The sequence below is a fragment of the Pseudopipra pipra genome, chromosome 4, assembly GCF_036250125.1.
Source record: "Pseudopipra pipra isolate bDixPip1 chromosome 4, bDixPip1.hap1, whole genome shotgun sequence".
NCBI classification, from domain to species: Eukaryota; Metazoa; Chordata; class Aves; order Passeriformes; family Pipridae; genus Pseudopipra; species Pseudopipra pipra.
In genome coordinates this window covers 71,862,249-71,879,753 of record NC_087552.1, presented here as the reverse complement: position 1 = coordinate 71,879,753, position 17,505 = coordinate 71,862,249, and the positions used below count along the sequence as shown (strand labels likewise).

At 38.8% G+C, this 17,505-nt stretch overlaps 1 protein-coding gene and 1 long non-coding RNA gene across 2 annotated transcripts in view; one reads left to right on the top strand and one right to left on the bottom strand.

Annotated features, from left to right (window-relative positions):
• LOC135413614 (inositol 1,4,5-trisphosphate receptor-interacting protein-like 1) overlaps positions 1-17,505 on the bottom strand; it is a 726,729-nt gene that overhangs the window by 6,499 nt on the left and 702,725 nt on the right. The gene's annotated exons all lie outside the window — the stretch shown is intronic.
• LOC135413895 (uncharacterized) lies at positions 1,224-14,459 on the top strand. Its single transcript, XR_010430468.1, has 3 exons — positions 1,224-1,315; positions 8,316-8,387; positions 14,368-14,459. It is a non-coding gene; the product is annotated as an uncharacterized LOC135413895 (long non-coding RNA).

The window sequence follows — 17,505 nt, the reverse complement described above, 5'->3', positions numbered from 1 at the left end:
ATACATGCAGCTTGCTCTGCTCTAATATTGCTTTGCCCAAATTAGGCTCTAAACAGGTCATCACAGTAGATTGAGTTGACTCATCTCAGACGAACAATGGCTCCAATATTCTGGGTATGCACTCCCATTGGAAATATAAAGTAAAATCTCTGTGGACTAGGAAAGACATATGACAAAAGTTGTGGAAAAATGTACCCTCCTTTAGCTTAAGACCATTGTTCAATACATTTGCTAATTTTTTTTCTCGACTCAGCAAGAGCATCTTACCTGAATGGGAAAGCTCTGTGTGATGTGAGGATGAGGTTTGAATAGTAACCCACAGGAGTGCGGAAGGAAGAAGGACATGTTTGCAGAAAATATCAGTGGGCTGTTACTGGAATACCATACCTATTTCTAGCGTCTAATCTTTTAAAAACTGGAAACATTTCTGAGACATTTTTTCATCATCATCACGGCCGGGCTTTGTGAACGAAGATTTGGGAAAGGCTCTATCCACATTTGTTACAAGCATGCTGGTGGCTAATGAGGCCAATACGAGATAGACATGTCCGATTGCAAAAGGCACAGCAGAAAGACTCCTTAGGTGGCATATTCTGCAGGACACGATTCCTTCTGCGTTGTCTTTTCTCCTCAAGAGTGATCCTGCGTGCGTTCTCAAAGGAAGCAACAGCGTTATAGATGGTGTGTCTCCAGGCCTCCTGATTGGAGGCCAGAGAAGACCAGTTATGTTGATCACTATGGCCAAGGCTGAGTGCCACGGCCTGTTGGAAGAGGAATAGGGACATAGCACTGCACAGAGAGTTCTGACATGGTAGAAGGTCAGGGTGCAATGGCCGCTTCATTGAAGGAGAACAAGGATTTATATAGGGCTTGGATAAGGGAAGGTCTGATAACTAGGGCAGAGCATGGAATTGATATCTCAGGGTAACACGGGATTGGGGAATGAGAGAAAGTAGGGAGGATCTTGGGAGGAGTTAAACAACAGGGATCAATGGGAACTCACTCTGCACTGCGGCACCTCTTAGCCAGTCACAGTGGGATGAGCGGGAAACCAGGGGAGGACAAGGTGGTAAACAACTTTTGGCGGGAAAACATGAGGGCAAGTCCAGAACAAGCCCCGAATAATATAAACCAAGGGGATTAATACAGGAGTATGCATGTGAGGGTACATAAAACATGGAATAAACTGAGGAATAACATGAAAGTCCATAAATAGTCGGCTTCTTTCTTAACTGTCCCTGTGGACAGAGATCACACAAGCTCAGTCTGCTCAATCTGCTCCAGGAAAAGATAGGATGAAAATTTACAATTATCAGTAAGTATTTATGCAGGGAAGGACCTCTTTCACTAAACATTCCCACACATGCATGACAAAATCCAGCAGCTGGAAATTAAAATTGAGCTAATCCTAGTTAGGAGGAACTAGGAGGAGTAGTGCAATTCTGCCTGAGGAGGCAGCTGGTACCTCCTCACCTGTCAAAACCTGCCTTCTGTTTTATAAATAAAGCTGATTCACATATCTTTAACAGACTCATGCAGGCATTCCAGCACAGCCAGTGTCACTACCTGGAAAAATGGGGGTTTGTGTCTATTGGAAAAAACAGCAAACAAACCAGGTTATCACAACCAGAGGGTCCATGTGGACTAGGCTGAGTCATCGCTGAGAATCAGTGTCCCTTATTCTGTAAATTTGTATCTTGCTGTCTGAGCTACCTCAGGGGCTCAGACTGTGCTTATCTCTCCTGCATGGATGCGATAAGATCCAGCTTGCTAAGTTTTTTTATAGTTGCTCTTGTAGCCTAATTTTTGCTACTATAGGATTTGATATTGCCTTTCCAGAGGCACAATTTTGCAAAGGTCAGTAACATCACAAGTCACTGCTTTCATTATGGCACCCCTGCCTGACTGCTGTTGCTTAAGGCAATCCTGTCCCAGAGGACTTTTTGCCAAGAGAAGGAAAAGAAGGAATCTCCACTGACATGTTATTCCATCTGCGCTAGAAAAATATCTACTGGATGGACTTGGAAAAAAAAAAACAAACAAACACAAAACAACAGTGAAACACCCTGTTGTGGTGTTAGAAATTACTCAGAATTTCTGTGGCTTTATTAGCAGGACTGGGGAAAACACAGAACCTAATTCCTGTAAAATCAAAGTCTAAAATTCTGATCTTATCTCCTGCCCTTTCTGCCCTTCAGGCTATCACCTTCTAGCTGGGAATACTGGAAAAGATGGGATTATCAGAGTAATAAGAAAATAATGACAGGAATGTGCAGTTTGCAGGTGTTGTATGGTCACGTAGGGAACCATAGCCTGTGGCATAATTTAGATCACATCCAAAGGCTGCAATAATCATTTCCACAGTTCCAGAAGTTGGTCAAAACATCATTTTGAAAATGAATGATTTATAGTTGGGTCCTTGTCAGCCTTCCACCTCTCTGCCTGTAAGAAGTAAAAGAAAAGAAAGGAAGAAATTCAGCCAAAAAGCCATGTCCCAGTTGGGTAGTACACTTACAGATTGGAACACTGTGATTTTTTTTAGAGAAATGATGGACTAAGAATTTTGTTAGGGAATATGACATTAGGGAGCTATTGTAGCAAAATATTAATCGCTTTATTTTTTTCCAGTAAAAATGTATTATAATGGGATTAAATACATATCAAAAAGGGGTTAAAGAGTTAAAACATTATACCTCCTGTAGTTTTTTTTTTTTTTCTCCAGTAAAGGTAGAACTGCAGATGGAGAAGTTAGTGCCTGCACTACGTTTTTTGCATCACATTACTTAAATAACTATATATTCTGTGTATACAAGGAGTTATTTAGCAGCACATATGTTAACATATGACTTTTAGAAATACCAGCTATGAAGTTAATAGCAGATAATAACATTAAAACCAACCTAAAGGAGCAGAATATTTGGTATATAAGAAAAAAAGATCAGCTTAAGAATATTCAGTTCTTTAACATAAAATGTTTACTTTTAATTTGAAGCAGTAGGTATCATATGAGAGAATTATTCATTAGTGATATAAACCTTTATGAATCTAGGCACACTTTTGTCAGCAGGTGTATCCAGCTTCTTCCTGAAAAACAGAGCTGTAATTACCATAGAGGACATTATTTTATGGAAAATGTAATTCTTACCAGTCTCTTGAACAGTTTTGTCCACTTGTGTGTGTTCATCTTGTGGAGAGCTGGTACAAATGAGAACCCTGGAGGAAAGCCCTCCTGTGCCATGGAGGGCCCAGACTGCTCTGCATGAGAAGCAGAGACTTATGTTGAAGACAATCTCCTGTCCTTGAGACAACTGAAGGACCATTCCCTCAATTCATTATCTTCTTTCTCACTGTCAATTTGTAGAACAGTGTTATATATATATATATATATATATGTAAAAATTTATGTGAATATGTATTTCTTTATACTGGAAGTTGCTGGAAATTCTAGAATGAAACAAAAACACATGTAACATATGAGCACACAAAAAAGCCAGTAAGTTTTTAACTTATTTGACCACTTGAATGCTGGAATTTTAAAATCTGCTGGCAGTTACATGCAAGAGGTTGCCCAGAGAAGTTGTGGATGCTTCATCTCTGGAAGAATTCAAGTGTTGGATGAGGCTCTGGCAACCTGTTCATCTTTAGGGTGCCCCTGTCCATGGCAGGGAGTTGGAGCTTGATGATCTTTGAGGTCCCTTCCGACCCAGAGCATTTCATGATTCTGTGATCCTGTTATTTTACTTAACATGTTAAAATATCACATTTCTACTCTGCCTTTTTACATGCTGTTCATGGTTAACTTGAGTCTGAGATGAACCTCTAAGTTGCAATTATGGATAAGTAAAATGTATTTGAATGTAAACCCAAGAAGATTCTGCGTGTAACATTGGGCCATGTACAGGAAAGCAAGAAGGTTCCAGTCTAGCTACTGCTGGGTGCACACTGGAATTGTGAAAGGAGCACCAAATTCATCTGATTCACAGATGGTTCGTGGGCGCTTTCAGGGATGAGAGCTTTAATAACTGGGCAAAAATATGTAATAAGTGTGATGGCAGAATGTAAGTAAATGGCAGATACATGAGAAATACATAATAGAAGGCAAATAAATTGTAGAAGAATGCAAAATGCAATTTTAGGAGAAGTCACGTCCACTTTTATAGAAAGAACCACAATTCACTCTGGATTTCAGCTACCAAACAGCTGGATTTTATTTTGCTGTGTGATGAACAATACATCATTTTACACTTATTACCTAAAGAGTAAAGGATGCTGTGTAATGAACCCAGCAGAGAATGAAACTCTGTGTATCAGCAAGACAGAAAAAAAGAGCATCTACAAGAGATGAAGTCAGAAACAGAGTTTGGAGCAGATAATAATGATTAACAGAGGAACAGTATCATGAGACAACAGGAGTAAATTCCTTTAGGGGCATCTGTGGCCATTCGGGAAGAAATATCCCAGGAAGTAGAAGACAATCCTAGGGGGCTTGTTTGCTACTCCTTGTTTGTGATTGCAGTTCATAGAAGCCTAGAATGGTTTGGCTTGGAAGGACTTAACCTTTCAACCCCCCCCTGCCATGGGAAAGGACACCTTCCACTAGACCAGGTTGCTCCGAGCTCCATCCAGCCTGGCCTTGAACAATTCCAGGGATGGAATATCCACGGCTTCTTTGATCAGCCTGGTCCAGTGCCTCACCGCCCTCACAGGAAAGAATTTCTTCCAAATATATTTTCTAACTTTAGCCTCTTTCATTTTGAAGCCATTTTACCTTGTATGGTCACTCCAGACCCTTGTCAAAAGTCCCTCTCGAGCTCTCTTGGAGTCCCTTTAGGTACCAGAAGGTGCTAAAAGGTCTCCCTGGAGCCTTCTGATTCTCATGCCGAACAGCCCTAAATTTTCATGTTGTTCTTGATGTCCCTGGCCAGATTTATTTCTATGGGGGCTCTAGCTTTCCTAACACAGTCCCTGGCTGCTCAGACAATTTCCCTGTATTCCTCCCAGTTGACTGGGAGAAAAGCAGTGGGGTATAACATGTACATAATTCAAACTGAACTGGATAACTCTGGCATTAAATGAGAGAAGAAGATGCAGAACCAAGATAGCATGTTAGCACAACAAAAAAAAAAAAAAAAAAAAAAAAAAAAAAAAAAAAAAAAGATACAGATGTCATCTCTAAGGCAGGCACTGGGATTGGAGAAGTTAAACGTTTTCATATGAACAGAACACTTTCCACAGTCAGGCTTTTCTTACAGAGCCTATCATTTTATCATTTTTTAATTAGGCTGGTTTAATTTATTCATGATTGTTATTAAATTTACAATACTTTTCAGTTCTTAAATAATTTCTGTATTTTATCCTGAGGCAAAATCTCTTTAGCCTCTGGCACTTAAACTCAAAGACTTCTCACTCATCTGCAGTAACTACACTATCTGACTTGAAACAAAAGAATAAATACATGGTGCCACACAGGGCAGATATCCAACAGTGTTATAATTTAATACTTTAGCTATTCGTCTTGGGAACAGTTTGTGCCATTTGTCAGTGTGGAAGCTTTACTTCATGCTGTCACTGGGGCATCTTTGTACTCTCCAATGACATCCAACTCAGAGAGTCATGTTCGGACAGCAGCTCGTTGTACTTTTGCCCAGCGATACAGGCTCTTTTGCAAGGCAGTTCAAAGCAAAAATTACTGTATGTTCTTTGAATCGTGCACCTAAAAAGGTTTTCTATGTTCTACGATCAGAGAGAAAGGTGTAAAGGTTGTAGTAAGTAATTCAGCACCAAGGAGGCTATTTAAATGGGGTCAGTAACATTTTTCACCACTCTTTTCTGTCTTTTTTTTTTTTTATTATTTCTATATTGATCTAGGTAAATCCATGGATTAAGACTCATGAACCAGCAACATGCATAAAACACATCATTTGCAGTTCATTTCTATTTGTCTTTCTCCTTGGGAAAAACTGTGTGTGTATTGAGCAGTGCCTTGATTTCTAAGGTTCAGTTTGAAGGCATTTCTTTCCATTTTGGTTCTTTATTTTCTTGTTTTCTTAGAAAATATTTAGCCTTCTGTGTTGGTGAAAGCAGGGCATGGCATTAACTTGATATAAAGCACAAGGTGCTAATGAATTTGTTGACCCTTAGTTTGCAGACAAATCTCTGTCTCCTGCTTATACAAAGGTTATTCATGTGAGAAAAAAAAGTTGTTTTCATTATAAGAACAAAGTTAAAGATCATAAATCTCCTTCCATAGCTTTAGGTGCTCATTTTGTGTTCGCAGCTGTAACCAACTCATGCCAAAATAATAATTCTACGTATGAAATCCCTGAAGAACCGAAAGAGAAGCAAATTTTCTCATTATGAGGATTTAAATATGGGGAGACAGGGGATAACAATTACAACTTGTAGCTGTTCAAAATGTTTATGACAAAATTGAGCTGAGGTAAAGGCATATCCCTGCCCAGGGACTCTCCAGAACCTCCCCTAAGAGGTGCAGAGAGATTTGTGGTTGCGGGGTTGAGGTTTATTGCTCTGCAGAGGAAAGTGCCCAGGTGGAATTCAGCTTCCGATTAATGCTGCTAAAACTGAAATATCTGCATGGCAATGTTTGCAGGCAATGTCTCCTTAGGCAGTGCCTAAGCTCCTGTTTTTATCCTGTAGAGACCTAATCATTAGACTCAGTAGCATCTTGAAATCTCTCCAGCTTACCCTGAGCTGGTTCCCTGTGCTCAGTCAGGTGAGTCTCCACATACCATTCACCACATTGCCTATTTCTCATTTGACTTTTGCCCTCGGCTGTTTTTGCTAAAACTGAGTTTTAGTTCTTTTTCCAATCAAATACAAGGAGTAATGTGAGATCAATACCACAATCTGCCAAACTGAGGATGCAATACCTTTTAGGACAGTAATGTAATTTTTTGTCAGTGCAGCAGAGCTCCCGAGTGCTCTACCTGAGAACTGCACTCAGCTTTCATTTCATAAAAAAGCTGTTTGGCTCAGTACAAAAGAAATTCCAGTTACAACATAAAATATATTTTGTGTGGACTGTCAGGGGAATTAGCAGTGAACATTTATGTTACCTGACTTTGATAAGGCACACAATGACTTTTCAGGAAAACAAACAATAGGAAAATTTGTTTGGTATTTCTATTCTGCTTTATCTGTTTTCTGACTTTATTCTTCTGTATCTATAGCTTTATTTTTCCTACATCATTTTCACTAATATTTAATTTGCACATAGATCTTTTATCTTTAAAGACAGAATCAAAAGGTTAAAAGAGTAAATTTTCTTTTTCAAGAGGAAATGTTGCTTCATTTCTTACAAAAAGTGCACTGAACTCCTGAAAATGAACTTTCTGCAGAGCATCATGTCTTCCTGATCAATGAAGGAACATTCTATAATTTTTCATCTTTCTTTGACAGGTGCTGTTTCATTTCATGTTATCCATTAAAACAAAGGAGTTTTCCTACACTATTTTTTTTTTTTTACTTATTTGAAAAATGGCAAATTATTTATGTCCCTTTTTGTGTACCTCTGGAGAATTAGGTTCCTTTGTGTAAGAATGAGTTTAATCTGTAACCCCAAGTCTCAGGATCAGGTGGAAACCCATTTCTGTAAAATCTCCTGTCACATATAAGCTTCTAAGACACTCTTTTGGACAAAACTGACTCAGTTGTTTTGGTTTTTTTCATGTAAACATATGTCAGTTATAATTTAGAGACCGGATTATGAATCCAGGAGCAGAAGACATTTGTTCCAGCCTTTCTTTAGCTGCAGAGCTCTCAGATTTCCAGCTTCCTTTCTCCACAGAAGCACTCTCGTGAGAAGACTTGTGCTACTTTCACCATTCACTTTGAATTAACTGAAAAGAATTCTTCTCTCTTAGGAAATTTCACCAAAACAAATCCTACAAGATTTAAAAATTTTAGTAGATTATAATGCCATTTTGTAATGCGAAACTATTTCCAAGTTGTTCTATTGATGACTCAATGAACTGAATGCTTCATGAGTTTCAATGAATGTTATCCTCATATGGTCTTTGTGATGCAAAACACTCAAAACTAGTTTTTCCTTTGGAGCTCTACATAGAATCATAGAATCATTAAGGTTGGAAAATACCTCCAAGATCATCGAGTTCAACCTCTGACCAAACATCACCCTCTGAACTGAACCACAGCACCGAGTGCCACGTCCAGTCGTACATGAGACAGACTAAACGTTCTACTTGACACCATGAGCAAAGTAAGCTGAGAAATATCCAGCTCTTTTAAGTGTTGTCACTGTCCACTTGTGGATCCATCCTCTTTACGTGTTCCAGGAAACAATATTCTCAACACTCAGACAGGATCAAGAGATCAGAGAAGAAAAGAGATGGACTGGTTTCAAGAAGGTCAGGCTGGGTTAAATGCTTGGTCTTCACACTTTGATTGAGTTCTTTTAAATGTGCCATTGAAAGCAGTGTGGTAACTTCAATGTAACTTTTTATTTGCTTTCCAAGGACTCTTTATAAACTGTTTGTCAACTGGCTTTCTTTTTCTTTTTTCTCTTTTCTTTTCTTTTCTTTTCTTTTCTTTTCTTTTCTTTTCTTTTCTTTTCTCTTCTCTTCTCTTCTCTTCTCTTCTCTTCTCTTCTCTTCTCTTCTCTTCTCTTCTCTTCTCTTCTCTTCTCTTCTCTTCTCTTCTCTTCTCTTCTCTTCTCTTCTCTTTTCTTTTCTTTCTTTTCTTTTTTCTTTTCTTTTCTTTTTTCTTTTCTTTTTTTTCTTTTCTTTTCTTTTTTCTTTTTCTTTTTTTTCTTTCTTTTTATCTTTCTTTTTATCTTTCTTTTTCTTTTTCTTTTTCTTTTTCTTTTTCTTTTTCTTTTTCTTTTTTTTTCTTTTTCTTTTTCTTTTTTTTCTTTTTCTTTTTCTTTTTTCTTTTTCTTTTTCTTTTTCTTTTTCTTTTTCTTTTTCTTTTTCTTTTTCTTTTTCTTTTTCTTTTTTCTTTTTCTTTTTCTTTTTCTTTTTCTTTTTCTTTTTCTTTTTCTTTTTCTTTTTCTTTTTCTTTTTCTATTTCTATTTCTTTTTCTTTTTCTTCCCTCCCCTTCCCTTCCCTTTTTTAAATTTATTTTTATGGGTTTTTTTATTATTTTTATTTTGTTTTTCCTGTTTAATTCCTTTTTACTTTTTTATTATCATTATTTTTTTTACTTTCCTTCTACTTGTTATTTTTCTTTTCCCGGTTCTTTTCCCTCTCTGCTCTTGCAAAAGCACTTTTTAGGAACCAGAGAGAACAAATCCCACCAGCAGAACAGAAGTGATTTCCTGTGGGGAATGTCACTGCTAATATGAGATGTCCAAGAGCAGATGTTGGTTGCTTCAGGCTGCCCTGTGATATTCTTTTAATCCTCGACAGTGCATGATGGGTACTGGAGAACTGCACTCATGCAGATATCGTTCATGAAGATTTGAAGTCAGTAGCAATATTGCAAAATTCATGCTGTCCTGAATAAACTGCACAATAACAGCCTTACCCTCTGCACAACGCTTTCAACGGGGCTCCAGCTGAACGAGACGTGGAATTCAGAACAGATGAAGCATAAAGGAGCATAAATATTGTACAATGGCTCCAAAAATGATCGTGCATGACTGCATACCTCCTAATTGTCCTTGGTTTTTATGTAGATTTAGCAGTGCAAACACCAGTGCTGTACCCTCAGCACTACCAACATGCATTTGTAACCTAACCTCGGAAAAGTAGTGAGGGAAAAAGATGCTTGATTATTAGTGCATGATTTAGACCCAGAAAGGACTACTCAAGAGTTATTCTGGCAACACAGTGGCTCATCGTCTCTATTAAAGTAACTATTTACGTAGAAAAACACAACAAAAATTCACCACAGAAATGAAAACCCAAAAAAACTAAATAAAAAGCTGTGATGCTGCACATATGCAATGCATAGGAGGGTGTGCTGCAGTGAGGGTTGTCATGGAGACTGAAGGATGGCAGTAAAAATGCAATAGGATCTCAGAACGAGGTGTTGAGAGCATCCCATACGAACCCTGAGCTACCACAGAAGTTGAGGCAGGCCAAGATCTGTCCCTGTTTATTGCCAAAGCAGTCTGGCACCGGGCAAAATGAGGCTGAGCTGGGCAGTAATAGTGGCACAGGACCCTTTTCTTCATAGGAGCTATTCCCCAAGAAGCAACCATCCCAGAAAGAAAAGGATTTAATTATTGCTCACCTAGAATGTGCAGCTCTCCTTTTTCAGTGAGGAGTAAATGACTTGGCCTTTTAAATAAAACATCTTACCTCAGCTAGTCTGGCTGGTGAATCATGAGGCCTATGTCCTATTCCCACCTCTCATAAAACCTTCCCTTTCTACAAGGGAATATCAAAAGTGTTGCTTCCTTTCTTACAGCTACAACTACAGCTGGTTATTATTCTGTACAGCAAAGTAGATGTGTGACAGCCCCATCCTCTGTCCCCACACAACCATTGCAGAGAACACAGCAGTGCTCATAGTGAGAGGCCCTTACAGGTTGTCACACTGGGTTTAAGCATCCATCTCAAATCCTGGCCCTCCTGCAATGATGTGAGAGCCCTTCACAGAGTACAGTAGGCCCACGTTCCTTTCATAAAATATGAACTCTAACAGAGCAGGTGATGTTTGCACGATCAGAGGTCCTCACTGAGACTTCTGGGACCAGTGCTTCTTAACCCCACATTTTTTTTTTCTGATGCACTTTCATGTTCATCATTGCCCCACCACCCTGGGCCCCTGCAGAATCCCACTGACCAAACAGTGCCAGAGCTAGGATTTAGATGTACATGAGGATCTCTCATTCCTCAATCAAACCACTCTTCTTTTCCTCAGCCCAAATGGTGACATCAGCCTAAAACTTAGCTAATAGAAAGCCAGACCAGTTATGCCAATGGGTCTTTTTATTCTTTTAACTTTTAAAATAATTTTCTTTTTTTTTTCTCCTTCTTTTCTTTTGAATACACCTCTCATTTGTCCTATTCCTGAGTTTTCTAGCAAAGGAAACTATCTGGCTTCTTACATGCTAGACCCTGGGAACTAAATGATTTATGGTCCAATAATTTAGAAGCTAGAACTCTGGAGGTAAACAGGAAGTGAATTAAACAGTCAGTGTAGATACCATAGTAGGTTTCAGTGGTGGCAAAATTATATAACCACTAATTGCTTGTTAAAGCAATTCTTTAAAAAAACCCAAACTGCAATACAGCTTAGATCACAAAGTGATTGCACAGCTTACAGTCCTTGAAAAATTCTTTCTGAACAAGAAGCTGAAGTTCCTTTCATGTGCCCAGCATGCTGTTCAGATCTAGTTTGGACACAGTACTGAAAGAATTACCTTTCATCAAAAGAAAATTATTGGGACCACTTTTAACCCAAAATTACGATGTGTAGTAATGGGGCACATTCACAAGGGGAAAAAAATTTATAACTCAAACCTTAAAACCTAAAAACTGATAAAAAATTCTGAAAATGTGTAAGACCAATTTTTCCCCTTACAGTTGTGATGGATGGAACAGACTGTTTATTACAACCAAGAAGTTTATGGTTTTTAATCATGTAAGCAAGTTAAATAATAGAGAAAAATTCTACGTAATTTCTTAATCACTGAATATATTTCCTGTTGGGCCTGTGGAAAAGCAACTCCTTCCACATATTGCTGAGTTCTGCTCTCATTTTAGTAATTCGTTTATCAATACCTCTCTGAGTAATAGAATATGACTTCTTTCAAATCATCCCATCTTGAACACATAAATAAAAGATAGTAATCACCTTCTACCTGTAAATAGTCCTGCTTATCAAGTTTTGGGATTTTTTTAGCTTGTTTTTCATTTTAAAAATGCCTGTTTGAAAAAAACATATCAGTAACACGCACTAACTCTTCTGAAGTTACATATGCAGTTATATCTTGTGCCAAAATGAAGGTGATCTACCCAATCTAAATCCTCTTTTTGCTCCTTTGTGCCTCTATATAGCCTTTAAATATGGGTGACTTTTTTTTCACTGTAGGAATTAAACCTTATTCAATCAGCTTTTTAGATGGTTATTGAGCAAAGGTGAGTGAGAGGCCTGAAGCTCTCACTTAAAAGTTTGACTGGGTTCTGTAAATCTTCTTGAGTTCTGTGGTTGCAATGCAGAAGTTGACCTCAATGGTCTCTCTATTAATTTTATTAGCTTATAATCCAGTAGTTTCACTACTTTCCATAGTTTGCCTAGTGAGTTAGCTGCTTTGGCAGTTCACAAACTATAAAGATTACCAAGCTGCTGCTTTGGTGTTTACTCAATATTCCATTTCTTCCTAATGCATCATGGTTTTTGCATGCATCAGAAAAGTCCATATTTCGATGACACAGTCAATTGAGCCTATTTTCACCCCTGCTAAATGGAATCCAACATAATATAATTTCTCTATAAGCTCATTATTCTGGTTCATGTAGTGCCCTGTGCTTTGTGGCTTAGATGATCTTCTTTTTGACCTCACACCACACAGCCCTCACAAAAACTCGTCATACACAGAATCTGGGAAAATCAAGAGCTTTGAACTTAAATCCTGCCAAACTAGCTAGACTCACAAACATGACAGTGCCCTGTGAAGAAACACATATTTTTAAATAAGGTAATAACTTGGGATTTAGAAAATTCACACATTTCCTATTCATCAAGTTGTCATTCCTATATCAGACTTTGACAAATTTTGCTGGTATCAGACTACTATATCATCACTGAGAGGTAAAAATAAATACACATGAAGTGTGGCTGCCTCTTCACCTTGATACTAATCAACTACCCCACCTGCCTGGGATCTCAATCCATGCAGATATCACTATTCAAGCTGTTGGTTTTGGCACCTTGCTTTGATTGCAACCTTCCTTCCACGATGTGTGGCTTGATCCTTTGCATACCCAAAGCAAGCTTTCAAGCTCTTTTCTAAGGTGATAGGCTTGAAAAAGTAATTTACCCTATTCCTGTTAGACTTGTGATTCCAACAAGATATGAACCCTCAACTTTTGCACTCTATCGATCACCTGCTTTTCCTATCAACATTTTTATTCTTTACATCCCTAGCTGAAAAAGTCACTCTAAGCATTTGTGAAGGAATTCTATTATCAGTTTTAAATTATTCCTTAAAACCTGCCTTGTCTCAATCTATCTATACCTCCAACTTTTTACTAGCTGCATGGAAAGCTTTTTATACATACCTTCCATAATGTAATTTTAAATTTGCTATCTGTGCCTTTATGCTGGGATAACTCACCAGCTACTCCTCGTTGATCTAAAGACATGGTGCTTTTTCTCCCTTGTACAGTTCCTTCCTACACACTGATCTATGATTAGGGCTCTTATGGCTTGTGTAATGCAATTAAGACCAATATTTATAACAACAGTGGTATAGTGAGTCTCTAGCAGATATTCCCAGTTGTTTTGGTAGAAGACCTGTGACCTCAGATATTTAAATCTCAGCTGCCTCAAGGAATGAAATAACTACTCCAGGGAATAATGCAGTGGCTGATGAATAGATGAAGTAATTTGCTAGAGATACTTTTATTTCGTTCTATGGTCTATGAAACCATAGCATAATTTCTTACAGCTCCACAGCTGTTTGAATATAAAGCCTGAGTTTCAGTACTAATCCTGGCATCTATCCTCTAGAGGGGCCAGCAAGGAGAAAGCCTTGCTGCAAAGTAGACTGTGTTCTTGAGTTTCAGCTCAGGAATCTCTACTTCTAAAGCTGCACTGCTCAGAATCATCATGGGAACCTGGGATGTGATCAGCAGGGTATGGCAAAAAAAAAAGGCAACTGGAAGAAGAAAAGCAGAAATGGACTAAAGAAAGCTGAGAACTGTAGCTTAAAAACAACCTGGCAGTAATGGGAACTGTCATGAAATTCCTTAGTTATGCTGAGGGACATATAACAGAAAGGTTTGGGTTATTTGCTTAAGAAAATAAATAAAGAAATAGATATGTACTCAAGTAAAAGCACTGGGGAAGCTTTCTAAAGATGTGTGGAAAAAAAAGCACTTCAAAACCAGACTCACATTCAGATCTGTGGGATGCGTTTGCCAAATAACAAAGGATTGCAGTTCCTTTCATGTGAGGGAAAATATGTGTTTCCTTCTGTAATTTAAACAAACTCAAACCAGCTATAGATTCCAGGAAGCTGAAGCCAGACCGGAGACAACTGCTGGCTGATCGCTCAGGATTCATGCAAACACCTTGGGCAAACACCTTGTTACGTGCCAGTTATTATTGTCAAAGCACACATCTTGTTATTCAGTTTGTTTAACTGTGCTATAGGAAAAGTGCATATCTTACTTGATTTATTAAATCTTACTTGATTTATTATTTTTTTTCAGGTGGAAAAAATTCCTTCTTTTTGGAGGAAAAATGAGGGAGGAACATGTATAAAGCTCTTCGGACATCAATAAAAGTTAAAAAGTGCCTGTTCAATACAGACATAAGCACAATGTGGTACTCACTTTGTTGGGTTTATCTTGAGCTGCTTCAGGGCACTTCCAGCCCACCTGCTTAAATTAAAAAACACAGCGTACAATAAACAATATCACATTTCTCCTACACCTTTCATTTCCTACTTACTCCACAGAGCTCAAAGGGGAGAGGAAGCAGGGCTAACATACATCGAGGAAAAAGAATTCCCAAACTAACTGTATCAATGTGGAAATTACAAGGATAATTCTAGTAGTTCGCTGAGCAGACCTTGGAGCTACAAAACCCCCTGAAAAACAAAGCAAACTGTCCCCTTTCTGTACTCTCAGACCTTTATGGATATGAACATGTGAAATACATGTGTCCTAAATGACTGTACTACACAGAAATATTGGGGGTGTGCTCAAAGCATACAATAAGAATAGTGAAACTGCTTTATCATGACATTGGATATTAGGAAAAATTTCTTCATGGAAAGGCTGGTCAAACATTGGAACAGACTGCTCAAGGAAGTGGTGGAATCACTGTCCCTGGAAGAGTTCAAAGCACATGTAGATGTGGTGGTTAAGGACGTGGTTCAGTGGTGGGTTTGGCAGTGCTGGGTGAATGGCTGAACTCTACGATCTCAAAGGTCTTTTTAAACCTAAATGATTCTATGATTCTATAAGAAAAACAGATTACAGCATATATTAATTAGGGAAAGTGAGGAATGCATTCTTTTGGTGGCTTTTTTTAGGATATAAACCCATATTTTTTTAACCTATTAAATAATTTTACACATCATGAACTATTTCATGCTTTTTTGGGGGAAGAACTACATAGAAAATTCGCTGTGAGTGCATCCCAGCAGTGAGCAGGAGGGTAACAGCCAAAGTTAGGAGCTTTGGTTCTTCATAGAACAGCCTAGCTTTGGTTGTAATGAAAACCTAAAATTCAGAAACCTACTTGTGGGAACCCAAACCCAGCTTTCAGCAAAGGAAAACAAGGGCTGACAAAAACCTCGTGATCTGAAGGAGCTGGACCCTTCTCACAAGACCTGTTAAAGTTCTACCTCATGGATCAAGCTTGGCTCCAGCAGAAATCAAAAAGGACTTTTGAGATGATTGTATCAAACCATGTCTAAACCCCTGTAATCCCTCTGTCCCCCATGTAATCCTACTAGAAGAAAAATTAACTATTTGGAAATTGCAGTAAAAATTTGTGTAACTCCCCAATTAACATAGGTTATCCCCTTCATTAACATACAGCCCCAGATGCCTTTAAAATAGTGTTCTCGTGTTCAATAAACTATTCCAGTTTCCCCATACTGGGATCGTGTCTAGTTTTTATTTTTCAGACCGCCACTCCTACTAATTACTAGTGCTGTTGGCTGTACACCTTGAATAGTATTGGAATAAATATTTGATGACCAAGAAGCTCTGCTGTGCAGTGCTGTCTTGTGCTGGAGTGTTTCTGCCATCAGAAGTACACTAAATCAATATTTTTTGTTGACTCTGCAAAGCTGTACATTTATGACCACTAGACCTTGCTCCCTTGGTCCCTTTATCACTTGCCTCCTCGCGCTTGGCCCCATTGTTCCTCTGCCCTTTCCCACCCTCACAACAACTGTTACAGGTTCCTTTTCCAGAGTGAGGCAGGGTATGTATGTATTCTGAGTCTAAATCCATTTATTTGGGGAAAATAACTGCATTTATTGACTTATTGCATCTCCCCTTTCCTCCCAGCCTTTTAGCTTAAATGCCAAAGGTAGTAAAAGAACATCTAGTTCTGTGTCCTCTGATAAGGCAGACATGGGCTTTGCAACAGGATCCTCTTCTTACATCAGACCTATTGGTTTACCAGTTATAAAGAACACAAGTCCTTTACAGTCCTAATAAAAGTCTCCAGCTGCAGTAAATCATGGGATCTTGTCCTGTATCAAAAATAGCGTGGCCAGCAGGAGCAGGGAAGTGATCCTTCCCCTGTACTCTGCGTTGGTGAGGCCACACCTTGAGTATTGTGTTCAGTTCTGGGCCCCTCAGTTCAGAAAGGATATTGAGGTGCTGGAGCGGGTCCAGAGAAGAGCGACAAGGCTGGTGAAGGGACTGGAGCATAAGTCCTATGGGGAGAGGCTGAGGGAGCTGGGGTTGTTTAGCCTGGAGAAGAGGAGGCTCAGAGGTGACCTCATCACCGTCTATAACTACCTGAAGGGAAGTTCTAGCCAGGTGGGGGTTGGTCTCTTCTCTCAGGCACTCAGCAATAGGACAAGGGGGCACGGGCTTAAGCTCCGCCAGGGGAAATTTAAGTTGGATATCAGGAGAAAATTCTTTACAGAGAGAGTGATCAGGCATTGGAATGGGCTGCCCAGAGAGGTGGTGGATTCACCATCCCTGGAGATTTTTAAACGCAGATTGGATGTGGCACTGAGTGCCATGATCTAATAAATGGACTGGATTTGGACCAAGGGTTGGACTCGATGATCTCGGAGGTCTTTTCCAACCCAATCGATTCTATGATTCTATGATTCTATGATTCTATGTTTTCTATTAAAAGTTTGCTTAGTTTTATTCCCATTTTGATACACAAGGTGACACTTTGTGTATCACAAGAGTCAGATGGACTGTGGCCTGACTTCAGCTTTGGTATATACACTGAAATTCCTTTTCCACAAGAACCAAATCATTTTCTGTTGACTGTACAGAACATCCCTGAATAGGGAAAAGGGTTGGTTTGCAATCAAAATATCAACGCAATCCATAAGATTTAAGCTTTTTGCTTTTGGCCCTTGGAATTCCATCCACTGCTGGTGCAAAATTTTTACCTGCAGATTTTCTGAAGGTGACATGAATTAGATAATGTGAATAAGGATTACTTGAGTTTAGCATTAGAAGAATATAAAACTGACTATAAGCTGCTGTCTTCCCCTCCATGGCATTCCTCCATGAGATCGAGTATTTTGTCTTTTGAGTTATTATCAGCCAAGCAGATGGTGTGCCAAGTGTGCCTCACTGACAGGTATTTTCAGAAAGCATTTCATTACAGGATAATGGGACAAATTCACTATTCAG